This window comes from Daucus carota, chromosome 7, assembly GCF_001625215.2.
Source record: "Daucus carota subsp. sativus chromosome 7, DH1 v3.0, whole genome shotgun sequence".
In the NCBI taxonomy this organism is placed as follows: domain Eukaryota; kingdom Viridiplantae; phylum Streptophyta; class Magnoliopsida; order Apiales; family Apiaceae; genus Daucus; species Daucus carota.
In genome coordinates, this window is record NC_030387.2 from 9,319,185 (window position 1) to 9,337,593 (window position 18,409).

Here is an 18,409-nt window from a genome sequence, read left to right on the forward strand (position 1 = left end):
GACTAAAGTGGAAAATTTGCCAAAGTTAAGATTACCCGAAGATAATGACCAATTAGAATTATTTACAGATGCTAGTGATATAGGATGGGGAGCAGTATTGGTAGCTTTTGAAAAAGAAGATATTGATAAACAAAACCCTTTAATATGTGGATATGGAGTTGGAATGTGGAAACCCAATGAGAAAAATTATCATATTGATGAAAAGGAATTGTTAGCAGTTAAATTAGGAATTAAAAGATTTCATCACCATTTATTACCTGTAAAATTTATTGTAAGAACCGACAACACTCAAATGAGATCATTCATATTTAATAAAATAGACCCTTTACCAGAATTAAATAAAAGAAAAAATTGGCAAGCATTTTTTAGCTGTTATGATTTTGTTATTAAAAATATATCAGGGACTAAAAATGTTCTTGCAAATTTTCTTAGCAGAGAAAATGGACAGGGATAATATGAATCGACAGGTGGAAGGAATACTAGCAGAAATCAAGAGGAAAAACCAGAAAATTTCAAATTTAAACCATGAAATAGAAATTCTTGCCAAAAAATTTGAAGAAGTCATGAAAATCCTCAAAATAGATTCACCTAAAACTTTTGTATCCCGATTAGCTTGCACACCAGTTATAAACACTATTACCCAAACCTTACCAGAAAAATCAAAATCCCCAAATTCTATCATTTTGACATATAGAATTAAATACCCCAAGGAATACGTAGAAGCTTTTGAACAGATAACCAAATTCTATGATTCAAATCAAACTCTACTATATTAAGAAATGAAAAGTTTAGCAAATACCCAAGATATATTTGCAGGGAAAATGTAGATCCAAGTTTGGTAAAGAGTTTATTAATGTATGGGTTTATTGATAAGATAATGGTTGATGAAACACTAACTAGTATATCAAAGTTACCATCCTTGATAGCGGAAAGTGTTCAGGCTATGATGCAATCATATGGATCAGGAGGAATATATGGAGTACATGTATTTGATGCCTGTACCGACTTGACAGCAAAGCCAATACTAATTTGCCAAATATTCAAATATGGCAGAAATACAACGATCAAAGGTGATAATACAAGTTTAAAAGCTCCTATGCCATGCACTCTAGAAGAATTTTAGGATTGGATATGCAATAAAAGAGCAATTGGAATAGCAGTTATAAAGTCCAAACTAGAAGATTTTATTAGAGGAAGAAAGACATGTGTATTAGGAACTAGGATGGGAGGAGATGTTGAAGAAATATTAACATTATATTATAATAATGATGTTTTGAAAACAAATACAATGGAGCTAACAACAATGTATAAACGAGTTACAAAAGGAAAATACAATCATTCCATGGAGACAATGGAACTCTACAAAGAAATGACATCAGGCCAGAGGAGGAAGACATTAGTAACATTACAAAGCCCCGCAAAAGAAGAAGGATGTTCTAATCCTTTTGGATAAAATGTAATAATATTTGTATGGCCTAAACTTGAAGTTTGGTGACCATAATTAATAAATGTTTCTACAGCCCAATATGAAATTGGTGACTGTAGTATATTAGCAAATGTCTTTGCAGTCCAATATGAAATTGGTGACTGTAATATGAAATTGGTGACTGTATATTAGAAAATGTCTTTGCAAATGTCTTTACAACTCAATATGAAATTGGTGACTGTAATTTAGTAAAAATATTTTCACAACCCAATATGAATTTGGTGATTGTAGCTTATTAGTTGATGTTCTTACAGCCCGAGATACATATCGGTGACTATAATAAATATATCTACAGTATATCAAAAATTTCATGACTTAAGATAAATAATTAAATTGACAGGATATCAAACAAGAAGATATGGCAATGAGACAAGAGGATCTTGAATAGATAAAAAGGACGAAAGACATCACAAGCAGATAAGAGGACGTGACAGGGAATCTGATAGCTTTGAAAGAAATGGAGACAAGAGGAATCTGAAAAGTTTGGAAAAGATTGCACCCGGAAAATAATTCATGTAGAAAATAATTATTATAATATTGTAACCAAAAGCTGGATCTATATAAGTGACCTCATTGTAACATTGTAAGTCATTAGTTTGTGAATACATCATCTTAAATTTATCTACATTCATTCTTCTTATGGCAAGCTAAACCTCTTCTCCTACAGTCTACAATAGATAAACATGTTCATCAATAAGATATCATATACAAATATTATCTATTTATCATTATAAGTTATAGCATTTAAAGAAGAGATAGTGGATATCTGTTGAGCAACCTGGTTGTAGAGCCTGTTAGACGAGAGGTCAAAGAACGGCATAGCAGACATCAGGGACTCCAGTGAGCCAATCTGTTTAAATAGTATGATTTATTTTGATAAATAAGATAGGATTTTTATATGATATTTATAATTTATGATATGCATGATATTGATGAAGCATGTTTAGAAGTTATAGACTGTAGATTTGATTTTAAACATGTTTGTTTTTGTTGGAATATCTAATTGACTACCCTCTTTAGGGTTTAATAGATATAAGAAAACGATCCCTCATTATTTTGGGTCCTCTTTTATACATGAAAGTCTTCATATAATAAGAGAACAAGTAGAGATGTCTCTAGACTTTTAGATAAAAAAACCTTGATATCCCGAGAAAAACATTGAAAAGAAAGTAAAGAAAAGTTCCTTTAGACAAGTCTATCGACTAAAAAAAAGTCTTTAAATGTTTAGTTATCAAATATTCGAGCTATGTTTGTTTTTAATAACTCGACCCTACTTAAATAAAATTTATATGTATACATATATTGTTAATCTGATGACAAAAGTGAAACACGTAGAAAATGAATGGCTACATCTTTGGTTATTTATTTTTCGAGTGTTTTAGTTATACTTGTTAATAATGACTCGATTTGTTTAACTCGTTTCTACACAAATAATATTATAAATGTTATTAATAATAAAAGAGATATGATTTCTAACAATTGATTGTGTCTAACAATTTATACATGGTATTTTATCATGAAAAGGAAAAAAGATCCTAGAGTCGGCGCTTAGAATGCGGAACGCGGATGAACAAATCACCCAATATGAATATCACTCCTGTAGATTTAGCTTCATTCTGCTATAAAAAACAGTGGATAATTTGGTGTAGCAATTGCTTGACAGGATCCCAGATTCATAATTCAACATTATGAATTATTTGAATATTTTAAAACAAAATACAAATTTTTATAATTGAAAATTATATACAAATTATTCAAGTATATCTTCAACATGTTCAAACTCATATTGATTTTAATTATTCATGAATAAACTCATAGTGACTTACGGTTAAAAGATGTTATCGTAAGCTTATTGGCGAACATAACACATCACATACAGTTTTTTGGAGGAAGACTCGACATTGGATGTGCCTGGAAAAATTGTGCTCTTCATGTGGAGGACATGCAGCCTATGTCTTTCTACAACACAAACTCTGATAACAAACTGGGTTGAAATTGATGGTGGATGCTCCCGGTGTCCACGGGCGGACCGACGTTGAAGTAAATGGGTGCCCAGGCACCCACTTGGGCCTGGGCTCAAACAATAAATTATAATAAAAAAAATTTTGGAACCCACTACTATATTAATGAGGAACCCGTGACCCAATTGTATAGGAATTATTTATTTGCTCTCAAAATAAAGAAAGCCCAAAAGAAATTTAAAGCCCAATACACAAAAGAAAGGATCAGGAGTAATAGTTGATCACGTTCAAAAATAATAACATAACTACTTTCTCTGCTGCTCTGTCTACTAATCATCTCGGATTCTCGGTAGGGTTTTAAAAAATTAATTTGTGTGGAGCTCTTGGTGAATCTTTTTACTCGTCAGCTCCCTTGCACAACCAATCAGCCATCATCTATTCTTTTTATCTTCTCCTTTTGTAAGTACTATCTTTTCCTTTTGTATGTTAAATACCTAGTTTTATGATTTAGCTTTTTTATGTGTAGTTTTATTAGTTTATTTATTTTTAATTTTTTTAAAGTAAATAGAAAAAAATGTTAATTGCTAAATAATAATCAAGATTATATTTTTGATTATTTACAGATTTAAAATGGAAAGGTACTTTAAAAGGAAAAATCTGGAGCCATCACAACCCGTTACCAATGATAACTCGAATGAAAATATTAATGTGTCTGGACCTAGTTCAACTCCCACAATGCCCAAACTAATTGATTTGAAGTAACTTCCTTCGGATCCTTGTGATAGAAAAAGAATTCTAGATTATCATCCGAATCAAAGAGATGAAATAAGAAGAACATACATACTTAGAGGGCCGAATAGACCTAAAGGATATGTATATCCAACAAAAATGATTGGGGATAAGCCGAGACGCTTTAGTCCTAAATGGTATGAAGACTTTGATTGGTTGGAGTATAGTATAAAATATGATAGTCTTTTTTGTTTGCCTTGTTAGTTGTTTAAGGATCACACTGGAAAGAAAGGTGGGGGTGATGCTTTCATATTAGAAGGTTTTAGTAGTTGGAATAAATTACACGAAAGACTTAAATCTCATGTTGGGGATGTTGGTAGTATTCATAATAGGGCAGTTAAACATTGTGGTGATCTAATGAAACAACATCAATCTATTGCCGTTGCTTTACATAAGCAAAGTGATATCACGAAGAATGAGTATCGGATTCGATTAAATGCTTCAATTGATGTTTGGGTTAATTATCTGATTGGGCTCTCACTTCACACCAATATATCATGCGGGACACTCTCGAATTTGTGGTCTCATTCGAAACACTATTTTCAGAAATTATATCAGTCTTAAAAGTAAAAAGTTAAATTCAAAACCAAATCGACAGTTTGAGAATTGTTACTCATGGAAATTTAACACAGTAGGCTATAGAGATTATGTAGGTACGATTGATTGAATTTCTGGGTCCAAAACATGACTATATATGGATAATTAGTGTTCTTTATAACCCATCTCTTCCACCATCAATTTTACCCATTTTCTGGACGCGGAAATTTAATTAATTGTATCTACATAATCTATATAGCCTACTGTGTTAAAGCCCCATGGGTAACAATTCTTAAACTGTCGATTTGTTTTCGAATTTAACGTTTTATTTTTAGACTGATACAATTTCTGAAAACGGTGTTTCAAATGAGACCGAAAATTCGAGAGTGCCCCGGAAGATATATTGGTGTGAAGTGAGTACCCAATTAGATAATTAACCCATTGATGTTTCAAGATATTTGTTGAATAGTGCACTACCTTTTCATGGTCATGATGACTCAGAGAACTCATTTTACAGAGGACATTTTCTAGAAATGATTAAATACACTCAAAATCAAAATGAAAGTGTTCGGAAAGTAACACTAAAAAATGCTCCGGGAAACAATCAAATGGTGTCTCCAAATATTCAAAAAGATATTTGTCATTGTTTTGCACAAGAAATTCTCAAATCTATTCTTGCAGAAATTGGTGATGATGTGTTTGCTTTATTAGTTGATGAGTCTAGTGATGTTTCCAAAAAGGAACAAATGACAGTGGTTTTGAGATTTGTTGATGATACATGTGGTTTGATTAAAGAGAGATTTGTTGGTCTTGTTCATGTGAAGGAGACAACTTCTTTGACTCTTAAATTGGCAATTGATTCTTTACTTACTGAACTTGGTTTGAGCTTGAAAAAAATTAGAGGACAAGGTTATGATGGTGCAAGCAATATGCGAGGTGAGTTTAATGGGTTAAAAACCTTAATCTTGATAGAATATAGCTCAGCATATTATGTACATTGTTTTGCTCACCAACTTCAGTTAGTCATTGTTGCTATTGCTAAAAAACACTTTGCTGTTGGAGATTTCTTTGACATGATATCAGTCTTGGTAAATGTGGTTGGTGGTTCTTGAAAACGAACAGATATGATTCGAGATAGTCAAAGAGAGAAATTGTTTAGAGAGTTAGGATGTGGTGAAAAGGAAACTGGGCGTGGATTGAATCAAGAGTTTTCTCTAATTAGAGCTGGAGACACACGTTGGAGTTCTCATTACAAAACACTTTTGCGTTTGGTTGATTTGTATGAGGAAGTTATTGATGTGCTTGATTATGTTGAAAAGATGGGTGAAAAAGATGTGCAGAAACGTCAAGCAAAGAAAGGCATATGTTCAGCCTATTTGTATTTAAGGAGGTACAACTCAACTCAGATAAGAAAGCTCAGTAAATAGCAAGTCATCGGAATCCGTACGAAGAACGTCAAATGATTTATGGGAATTATATGTCAGATAAATTCCAGGATGCTGCTGCACACCACTGAAAGAAGTTCGTTAATATGTTCAAGCCTCAGTGCACAAATAATCTTTTGTGGCACGTCCAGGAGTTCAGAAGATATAAAGTTTCTATACGTTATTTTATCAGAAGATTCCATTTAATGAAGAAGTACTTACAAGACGAAGACTCGACGAACAAATCAAATTCTTAATGTTTATTTGACAAAGAATATTTGATTTAACTAGATACAGATGAACCAGACAGTACATCTGTGTATCTAGTTATTCAAATTAAATATTTGAAGTCAAGCAGAGTTGGTGGTTCGTTCGTTCGACAGATCAAGACGAAGTTATTAATGTTTAAAGGAGACGGGAAGCAGTTCTACTGAAGAATGGGTGATTAAATATAAAATAGATTATTATTTCACTTCTCAAATAATTATATTAATTATGTAATTTATTTGTTAAATTAATTCACTCTCGAATTAATTTAATTTATGAATTTATATGATTAAATTAATTAAGTGGATAATTTTCTATTTAATATATTCAACAAATTATCTAAATCAGCTCAGCAAGACAATTTGCATTGTCTTACCGATTTTCTGCTGAAAGGAATGAATGACAGCAAGACAATTAACATTGTCTTACCGTGCCTTATAGAATGTCTGCAAGACAACCCTCGGTCATTGTCTTACCGATGATACAAGTAGCAGCAAGACAATCTCAAACAGATTGTCCTACCGAAGTATTGCCCGCAAAACATTGTCTGTGGCTTCCCAGACAATCTTGGATTGTCTGACCGAATGGAAGCTTACAAGACAATCCAAGATTGTCTGGCCGAGAGTAAAACACTGCCAAGACAATTAACAATTGTCTGACCGAGTTCTGAATTGTCTTGCTAGGTATTAAAATTGTCTTTCTGCTGTGTCTTGTGCTTGCAAGGCAATCTGCAATTGTCTTGCCCTTGCTCCTTTGTCTTTGCTACTTACAATTGTCTTGTCTTTCAATTGTCTTACAAGTACAAATGCTTTGCCTATAAATATGGCTTAGTATTCTTCATTTCAAGTGTTCATCACTTTGTAAATCAAAGCATTTGTAAAGCTTTCAAGTTGTTCGTAACTTGCTTGATCGTAATATCCACAGTTTTCAGTGCTTTGATAATCCGGTTGTTTTAATCACTAAATCTAGAATATACCCTGTCAAATTTATTCTACGAACTTTAGTGGACATTAAAACTGAACCAGTTTAATTATATAACGACTTCAAACATTATTATATTAATTAATCATAAATCTGATTTACAAGTTATATTCAATCAGATTCACTTCCGCGATTATTTTGTATCGATTGTATTCAACCCCCCCCCTTCTACAATCGTATCTGGACCTAACAATTGGCATCAGAGCGGTTGATACCATTTTTCCGTATCAGATCCTATACACACTCTGTAACGTTCAAATATTTTTTATTCGAATTAATTTTATTCCAAAAATTAATTTTGATTAAAAATATTTTTCTTTCAGTAATCCAAATCTCATCCAAACACTATTCACTTTAAACCTTTAAAAATGAGTACACAAAAGATTAGTAGCATTAAAATCCCACCATTCAGCAAAGAACACTTCGGCCTATGGAAGAGGCACATGTTACTATTCATCCGCACAGCGAACAGGAAATACATCGGGATTTTGAACAAGGGTGTTTCAACTCCGATGAAGCTTATAATAGCACACGAAGAGGATGGTGTGTTAATGCCTCATAAAACTGTTCCGAAAGAACTTTCTGAGTATACGGATGAAGAGAGTGAACAGATGAACCTTGATGACACTCTCCAGCAGATCTTAGTTGAATCCCTAGATCCTGTCATGTACAATGCTGTTGTTAATTGTACAAATGCGAAGCAAATCTGGGATACGCTAGAGATCATCAATGAAGGCTCAGAAGAAGTAAGAGAGAACAAGAAAGAAATACTGATGGCTCAGTATGAACAGTTTGGTTCCAATTCCGGTGAAGGGATTTCAGATGTATTTATCAGACTTAATAATCTGATTAACAACTTAAATCTGAATGGGAAATTCTATGACAAGAAAGAGGTCAACATGAAGTTTCTTTTAACACTTCCCGAACATCTGGAACACCGGATCACTGCTATCAGGGAAAGCAGAGATCTGAATGAGATATCTCTGGAAAGACTCTACGGAGTTCTGAAGACTTATGAACTGGAACAAGCTCAGACAAAGCAGAGATATGGATGGGGTAAAACACAGAACCACTCAAGAGCTCTAGTTGTTGAATCACCTACACCAGAAGAAAAGAAGGATGTTGTTGTTCCTTTGAAGACCACTCAGGAATTTGTTGTACCTGAGATGGGCCAGACTGCTTCTTCCAGTGGTGATGAAGAGTTTTATACAATGGAAGAGCTAGAACAGTTAGAAGATCAATCTCTATCACTGTTTGCCAAGAAGTTTGGAAACATGAGATTCCGGAAGAATCCTTCCTACAAATACAAACCTACTGTTAGTAAGTTTCAGAAGGGAGGTTATTCATCTTCTACAAGCAAAGGAGGATACAAGACTGGGATGGTGGATAGAAGTAAATTTAAATGTTTCAACTGTGGTGAACCTGGACACTTTGCAACTGAGTGCAAGCAGCCCAAGGTTCAAGGAAAGAGAAAGGATTCGTATGACGAGCTGAAGCAGAAGTATGATGCCTTGGTGAGAAAGCATCAGGGAACTTCTGGAGGTCATAACTTCAAAAGCAAATCTTATCTGGCAGAAGGCAAAAGCTGGGATGATACAGATAGTGATGAAGAGGAGCAGCTAGGGAATGTTGCTTTCATGGCTAATACTGGATCATCTTCACCTCCTCCTGCTGGAAGCTTTCAGGTAGATCCTACATGCCCTAAACTGTTTATGCAATTAGGACTTGAAAGAGATGATGCTATTAAAAAGTTGAAAGCTGCCAATCTTAAAATTGATACGTTAATCTTAGATATTCATGCTTATAAGATGAATGAGATGAATGTATTGAAACCTAAAATTGAACAACTGACTATGGATTTAGGATTACAAGTTGCTAAAGTCAGAGTTCTAGAAAAAGGTGAGATTGCTTTAAGACTTCAGCTAGACGAAGAGAAAGTGAAATGTAAAGCCTTTAAGGATGCCTCCATGATAGTCAAAGAACTTAATGATAAACAAGAGATCAAAAGAACTATTGGAATAGGTTTTGACTATAACAAATCTGTAGGTAAGGCTAGTAACATTACTCCTTTTAAGAAGAGTGCTGAGGAGAGAGGGATTCCTTTTGTTTTAAAAGATTCCCCTAAACCTTTGTTTAAAACCTCAGAGGCTGAACCTCTTTTAGAGACTCCTGTTGTCATTAGATATGAACTAAAACAGGAAGACCTTAAATTGAAAGAGAGTAATGAGAAGAGAGATGAGATCCTGACATCACTGAAACCAATAAAAGTGAAAGGCAATGTTAGGTTGCCTAAAGCTGGTTTAGGTGTCAACGCAGAAAGAACTAAGTTCAACAAGCCTAATAACTTTGTGAATAGTAAGAACAGAAACAATAGATGTCATTCTACTGAGAACTTTAAAACTGTTAACAATGTTAGAGTAGAATCTATTGATGTCCCTGCTACTATGACTGATACTCCTGTTGTTCCTGCTTTTGATGCATGTCATAAATCCTGTAGTGTTGATAATTGTATGACTTGTGCTTTCAATTTGATGTCTGCTTATTTTAAAAAATTGCATGCTAAAAATGAAAACACATCACCTAGACAACACACAAACAACAAGCATGCTAGATCAAAGACTGCTAGTCCTCCTCGAGTTAGGAAGGAGACTTATGTTCCAAAGCCTGAAACCAAGGTTTATAAGGCTGTTGTTAAGGAAGTAAGTTCAGTCAAGTCTGAACCAAGTATCAGTCCAAGAGGCTCTGTTGTTACACCTGATAGAAATCAGTTCTTTAAGTTTGCTGGACCCAATCAAGTGTGGGTCCCAAAGAATGTTTAATCAAGTTTTCTTTTGCAGGGTGCCAGTGGAGTTGTTCGAGTTGTTTGGATGCTTGACAGTGGAGCGTCAAGGCACATGACTGGCAATAGATCCCTGCTGACAGAAGTTAGAGAGGCAACTGGACCTACAATAACTTTTGCTGATAATAGCAAGGGTCGTACTGTTGGATATGGCAAGTATAAAGTTGGAAGGATCATCATAGAAGAAATTGCACTAGTTGAAGGACTACAACATAATCTCCTTAGTGTCAGCCAATTTTGTGACAAGGGTTATTATGTTCACTTTGAAAAGGAAATATGTATAATCAAACATACCAAGGATAAACGTCCTTCACTATGTGGCATCAGGAAAGGCAATATATTTGTAGCTGATCTATCTACTGGACCAGGAAATGAATATCACTGTTTCTATGCAAAAGCATCTTCTGAAGATAGTCAGTTATGGCATAAGAAACTCTCACACCTCAACTTCAAAACTATAAACTCTCTGGTCAAGAGAGATTTAGTGAGAGGTTTGCCTTCCTTGGAATTTACTTCTGATGATCTCTGTGAAGCTTGTCAGAAAGGAAAAGCAAAGAGAGCATCTCACAAAAGCAAGACCATCAATAGTATCACTGAACCATTGCACCTGTTGCACATGGATTTATTTGGCCCAGTGAATATTGCCTCAATTGATGGAGGAAGATAGGCTTTGGTCATTGTGGATGACTTCTCCAAGTTTACTTGGGTTTACTTCCTAGCTTCCAAGGATGAAACTCCCCTGACAGTAATTGATCATATCAAGTTGGTTGAGTTGGAAAAAGGTGTTCCTGTAAAAGCTGTAAGATCAGATAATGGAACTGAGTTCAAGAATCAAACCTTAATCAACTTTTACTCTGACAAGGGAATCAACAGACAGTACTCAGCACCAAGAACTCCTCAACAAAATGGAGTCGTCGAAAGAAAGAATCGTACACTGATTGAAGCTGCTAGAACAATGATTGCTGAAGCAAAGCTTCCTCTGTACTTTTGGGCTGAAGCTGTGAGCACTGCCTGCTACACCCAAAACAGAACCTTGATCAATAAGGATCACATGAAAACTCCCTTTCATCTGTTTAACAACAAGAAACCATATGTCAAACATCTTCATGTCTTTGGAGCCAAGTGCTTTGTTCTTAAAGATGGTGAAGAGAACTTAAGTAAGTTTGAGCCAAAGGCATATGAAGCAATCTTTGTTGGTTATACCAAAATTGCTTATAGAGTTTTTGTGATTGACACTCTGTCAGTGAAAGTTAGTGTCAATGTTACATTTGATGACACTAAACTTCCAAGTCTACAATCTGCTGATCCATCTGAGTCTCTGAAGTTTGACAACTATCCAGACTCTGATTCAGATGATGATATACCACCTGAGGTTGCAACAGGAGATGACAACAACAATGATAATGATCCAGGCAATGGTGGAGGAAATGGCAATAATGCTGGAGATTCCACTGATGCTAGTGGTGGATCATCAAGTCAACCTGGCAACAGCTCAGGGGGAGCTGATGGATCAACTAGTCACACATTTCAGCTCAATGATAATACTGCTGAATCATCAAGGACACATCTTCCAAGGGAAAGGATTTCGAGCAGAGATCATCCCTTTGATTTGATTATTGGTGATCCTGATGTTGGTGTCAAGACTAGAAGTTCTACGACAAATGAATGCCTATTCTCTGGGTTTTTATCTCAACTAGAACCAAAGAAAATAGAAGAAGCACTTGCTGATCCTGATTGGGTTCTTGCCATGCAAGAAGAACTCAATCAATTTGAGAGACAAGAAGTCTGGGCCCTGGTTCCAAGACCAAAAGGAAAATCTACCATTGGAGCTAGATGGGTCTTCCGTAACAAGTTAGATGGTGATGTCATTGTTGTAAGAAACAAAGCCAGACTGGTTGCAAAAGGTTATTCACAAGAAGAAGGAATTGATTACGATGAAACCTATGCTCCAGTTGCTCGTCTTGAAGCCATCAGAATATTCCTTGCATTTGCTGCACACTCCAACTTCAAGGTTTATCAAATGGATGTGAAAAGTGCATTTCTGAATGGAAAGCTAGAAGAAGAAGTTTATCTGGAACAGCCCCTGGCTTTGAAAATCCAGAGTTTGCTGATTTTGTATACTTCCTATTCAAAGCTGTCTATGGACTCAAGCAATCACCAAGGACATGGTATGACACTCTCTCTGAATTTTTAATTGAAAACAATTTTACTAGAGGTGTCATAGACAAAACTCTCTTTTACAAATTGCATGATAAGGATATGATATTTGTACAAATATATGTTGATGATATTATATTTGGTTCTACTAACGATAACTTGTGCAAGAGATTTGCTAAGTTGATGCAGAGTAACTATGAGATGAGTATGATGGGTGAGCTGTCCTACTTCCTTGGTCTTCAAGTAAGCCAAAAGGAAGATGGAATATTCATTTGCCAATCCAAATATGTCAAAGATCTTCTTCGTAAGTACAATCTAGAAGATTCTTCACCGGCAAAGACACCCATGGCCACTGCCACAAAGCTTGACCAGGATAAATCTGGTAAGAAAGTTGATATCACAAGCTATCGAGGTATGATTGGCTCTTTACTCTATCTTACTGCAAGTAGACCAGATATCATGTTTGCAACATGTCTGTGTGCTAGGTTCCAAGCTGATCCTAAGGAATCACATCTTATAGCCGTCAAAAGAATCTTTAGATATCTTAAGGGTACACCTGGATTAGGTATTTGGTACCCTAAGAATACTGGTTTTGACTTAACCGGCTATACAGATGCTGATTATGCAGGATGCAGGATTGATAGGAAGAGTACGTCTGGAAGCTGTCAATTTCTAGGACGTCGGTTGGTTTCCTGGTATAGCAAGAAGCAACACTCCGTGTCTACTTCTACTGCTGAAGCTGAGTATATTGCTGCTGGAAGCTGCTGTGCTCAGATCTTGTGGATCAAAAATCAACTGAATGATTATGGTATTGTAGTAAACAAAATTCCCATATTTTGTGATAATACAAGTGTCATAGCCATTTCCAACAATCCGGTTCAACATTCTAGAACCAAGCACATTGATATCAGGTATCATTTCATTCGAGAACATGTCATGAATGGTACAGTGGTGTTACATTTTGTACCCACGACTGAGCAAATTGCTGACATCTTCACTAAACCACTGGATGAATCCACTTTCTCTAAGCTGGTTTGTGAATTAGGGATGTTAAATATGACATAGTTCTCTTGTATATATTTTTCATATGCATTATATGTTTTTGTATATTTTTTGTGAATTTTCTGTATAATTATATCTATATTATTAGATTTTATATGATTTTCTGTATATTATCTGATAATATTCTGAGTAATTATGCATGTTTGTATATTAGTCTGTAATTTTCTAAGTGCTCATACACTCCCCTGTGATATTCCCTAAGCATTTAGATAATTATTTGTAATTATTTTGTATTTTTCAAAATTAATTAAGCATAAATATTTGATTTTAAGTTAATTCATCTTTTTGAATTAATGTTAAAGTCATAAGTATTTATATTTAATTAAAGTTGAAATTTACAAAATATTTGTGTAATATATAGTATTGTTTTTATTATAGATTTTTGATTTTAATTGCAAAATGTTTTATCTTTTAAATTAATCAAAAATCATATTATTATTATTTGTTTTTCTGCAAGACAATTGGCATTGTCTACAGGTTGGCTCGGCAAGACAATTAAATTGTCTTGCTGAACTGGTTTTTGCCTGTTTTTCAAACAACTCGGCAAGACAATCTCATTGTCTTACCGAGTCTGCCATGAGTCACTTAAAGTATCAGTAAGACAATACAATTGTCTTACTGACACGATATTTGTCTGCTTCGATAAATCTCGGCAAGACAATCTTAAATTGTCTTACCGAGACTTAGCTTTTGTTTGTCTTGCTGGTTGGTATTTAAACCCCTGTTAGGCTTTCGAGCAAGACAATTTAGATTGTCTTGCCCAAACTTCATCTTCTCCAACTCATACACACGATATACACGCACGAACTGATCTGGTTTTCAAGTTTTGCCGAAAACTTGCTGGTTTTCTGTCGATTTCAGGCTCTAAAGCTTGCTTTGTTACTTAAAATCGATCGATTTCAGCCGAACCTCTGCCGGATTTTGGTCGGATTCTCGTCGGTTTTTGTTGTCTGTTTTCAAAGCTTTTCGAATTAGTTTGCTCTGAGACACATTGTTGCTATTGCTAAAAAACACTTTGCTGTTGGAGATTTCTTTGACATGATATCAGTCTTGGTAAATGTGGTTGGTGGTTCTTGAAAACGAACAGATATGATTCGAGATAGTCAAAGAGAGAAATTGTTTAGAGAGATAGGATGTGGTGAAAAGGAAACTGGGCGTGGATTGAATCAAGAGTTTTCTCTAATTAGAGCTGGAGACACACGTTGGAGTTCTCATTACAAAACACTTTTGCGTTTGGTTGATTTGTATGAGGAAGTTATTGATGTGCTTGATTATGTTGAAAAGATGGGTGAAAAAGATGTGCAGAAACGTCAAGCAAAGAAAGGCATATGTTCAGCCTATTTGTATTTAAGGAGGTACAACTCAACTCAGATAAGAAAGCTCAGTAAATAGCAAGTCATCGGAATCCGTACGAAGAACGTCAAATGATTTATGGGAATTATATGTCAGATAAATTCCAGGATGCTGCTGCACACCACTGAAAGAAGTTCGTTAATATGTTCAAGCCTCAGTGCACAAATAATCTTTTGTGGCACGTCCAGGAGTTCAGAAGATATAAAGTTTCTATACGTTATTTTATCAGAAGATTCCATTTAATGAAGAAGTACTTACAAGACGAAGACTCGACGAACAAATCAAATTCTTAATGTTTATTTGACAAAGAATATTTGATTTAACTAGATACAGATGAACCAGACAGTACATCTGTGTATCTAGTTATTCAAATTAAATATTTGAAGTCAAGCAGAGTTGGTGGTTCGTTCGTTCGACAGATCAAGACGAAGTTATTAATGTTTAAAGGAGACGGGAAGCAGTTCTACTGAAGAATGGGTGATTAAATATTTAATAGATTATTATTTCACTTCTCAAATAATTATATTAATTATGTAATTTATTTGTTAAATTAATTCACTCTCGAATTAATTTAATTTATGAATTTATATGATTAAATTAATTAAGTGGATAATTTTCTATTTAATATATTCAACAAATTATCTAAATCAGCTCAGCAAGACAATTTGCATTGTCTTACCGATTTTCTGCTGAAAGGAATGAATGACAGCAAGACAATTAACATTGTCTTACCGTGCCTTATAGAATGTCTGCAAGACAACCCTCGGTCATTGTCTTACCGATGATACAAGTAGCAGCAAGACAATCTCAAACAGATTGTCCTACCGAAGTATTGCCTGCAAAACATTGTCTGTGGCTTCCCAGACAATCTTGGATTGTCTGACCGAATGGAAGCTTACAAGACAATCCAAGATTGTCTGGCCGAGAGTAAAACACTGCCAAGACAATTAACAATTGTCTGACCGAGTTCTGAATTGTCTTGCTAGGTATTAAAATTGTCTTTCTGCTGTGTCTTGTGCTTGCAAGGCAATCTGCAATTGTCTTGCCCTTGCTCCTTTGTCTTTGCTACTTACAATTGTCTTGTCTTTCAATTGTCTTACAAGTACAAATGCTTTGCCTATAAATATGGCTTAGTATTCTTCATTTCAAGTGTTCATCACTTTGTAAATCAAAGCATTTCTAAAGCTTTCAAGTTGTTCGTAACTTGCTTGATCGTAATATCCACAGTTTTCTGTGCTTTAATAATCCGGTTGTTTTAATCACTAAATCTAGAATATACCCTGTCAAATTTATTCTACGAACTTTAGTGGACATTAAAACTGAACCAGTTTAATTATATAACGACTTCAAACATTGTTATATTAATTAATCATAAATCTGATTTACAAGTTATATTCAATCAGATTCACTTCCGCGATTATTTTGTATCGATTGTATTCAACCCCCCCTTCTACAATCGTATCTGGACCTAACAGTCTTCAAATATATTTTACATCATTTGATTTTGTATTCTATTTGCACTTGATGTTGCACATTTTTGGGCTAACTGAATCTTTGACAAAAGCACTACAAAGAAAAGATCAAGATATCTTGAATGCTATCTCATTGGTGAAATCAACTAAGCGGCAATTGCAGAAGTTTAGACTTGAAGGATGGGCTCCTCTTTTAGAAAAGATCTTTTCTTTTTGTGAAAAGCATGGCATAGAAAAGTTGAACATGACAGATCCATTCATTAACCAAAAAAATAGACGACAAAAAACAGGAATCACGTATGAACATTATTATTCTTATGATTGTTTTAATGTTGTTGTGGATATGCAACTTGCAGAGTTTGATGATCGTTTTAATGAGGTGAATTCTGAGTTGCTAATTTGTATGGTTGCTTTGGATCCACGCGATTCATTTGGTGCATTTGACTCATTGCAGTTGATGAGGTTAGTTGATTTCTATCCTGATGATTTTAGTTCTATGGATAAGATTGCTATTGAGCATGAACTAGCAATTTATATTGATAATGTGAAAGAAGATGGAAGATTTGCTCATTTGAAGGGTATTGATGATCTTGCTAGAATGATGGTACAAATAAAGAAACATCTTTCTTATCCTTTACTCTATCGGTTACTGAAACTTGCATTGGTTTTACCGGTTGCAACTGCCACGGTTGAGAGATGCTTTTCAATGATAAAACTTGTGAAGTCGGATTTGCGCAATCGAATTGGCGATGCTTATCTAAACGATTGTCTTATTTCGGCTATAGAAAAAGAAGCGCTTGCCAAAGTTACAAATGATGATGTAATAGATCGTTTTCAAAAGATGAAAACGTGTAGGGAACAAGTTTAAAATGTAAAATATTTCCTATGTTAATGTATTTCGTACTATTTACCATCATTATTGCATTTTTTTATTTTAACATTTATATTAGGAACCCACTAGAATAAATTCATGGGTCCGCCACTGCCGGTGTCGCATGGGGAATCAAGATGCACTACATGTTTTGTTTGAGTGTTCCCTCGCAAAATCAGTGTGGGATTCGTTGGGGCTTTCAAGCTGAGTCCAAGTGCTTCAAGATGAATCGATTATTGATATTTTCAAACAGTTGTTGTTTACAACTGGATCGAAGGAGCAGTACGTGTTAGTTGGAGCCTGTGGAATCGGAGAAACAAGTGGGTGTGGGATAAGATGGACATGTTGGTGTTTGGCTCGAAGAATGCTGCTCTAAATTTGCTAGCTGATTGGAGGAAAACACAGTTGGACAATGCAAAGTACAAGCCAGTAGTGAGTTCAAGTGACAAACGATGGAATAAATTCCAAAGAGACCGGGTACAAGTTAATATAGATGCAACTGTATTCATGCAGAATCATGCAATTGGAATTGGAGGGATTATTCTGGACGAGAATGAGAATTTCTTACGAGCTGGGTGTCAAAGAGTTGTAGGACTATGGCACCCCGAAAAGCAGAGGTTATTAGTCTTAAGGAGCTAATGACTTGGACGAAAAAGTGTGGATATACAAGGTGTGTTTTCGAGACTGATTCAAAATTTTTGACCGATGCATATAATAGAGGGAAAGGGAATTCTTATATTCATCCTATTGTTAGCGATTGTATTAAACTAAGTAAGCACTTTGATAATGTGCTAGTGCGATTTGTGCATAGGTCTGTAAATGAGGGAGCTCATTTGTTAGCTCTGGTTTGTATGATAGAAATGTGATAGTGGTTCGGTAACATTTATGCTTATGCTTGGTGCCTGGTGGGCTAATATTCTGAGACAGTGTAAGTACTGAGTCTTTCTAATGCAAGTACATTTTGCTTAAAAAAACAAACTTATTTTGACTTATCTAACATTTATCATTAAGATGATTTTAGAAATCATATTTTTATTAAATTTATAAACTTGAATCAGTTGAATTTATTTAAAATTACTACAACTCGACTAAGTGTCTGTTTGGGGTTGCAGTTGTCAACCACAACAGCAGCTTTTTGTCAAACAGCTGTTACAAAACTGTTTGGTAAAGTTTAAATCAGCTTTTTCTAACCGTGCTTTTTGTCTAAAAG

General features: G+C 34.8%; 1 pseudogene; it reads left to right on the top strand.

The window, feature by feature from the left end:
- The first annotated feature begins 4,074 nt into the window (after nt 1–4,074).
- On the top strand, nt 4,075–17,253 carry LOC108194675 (uncharacterized; annotated as a pseudogene).
- Nucleotides 17,254–18,409: the final 1,156 nt, after the last annotated feature.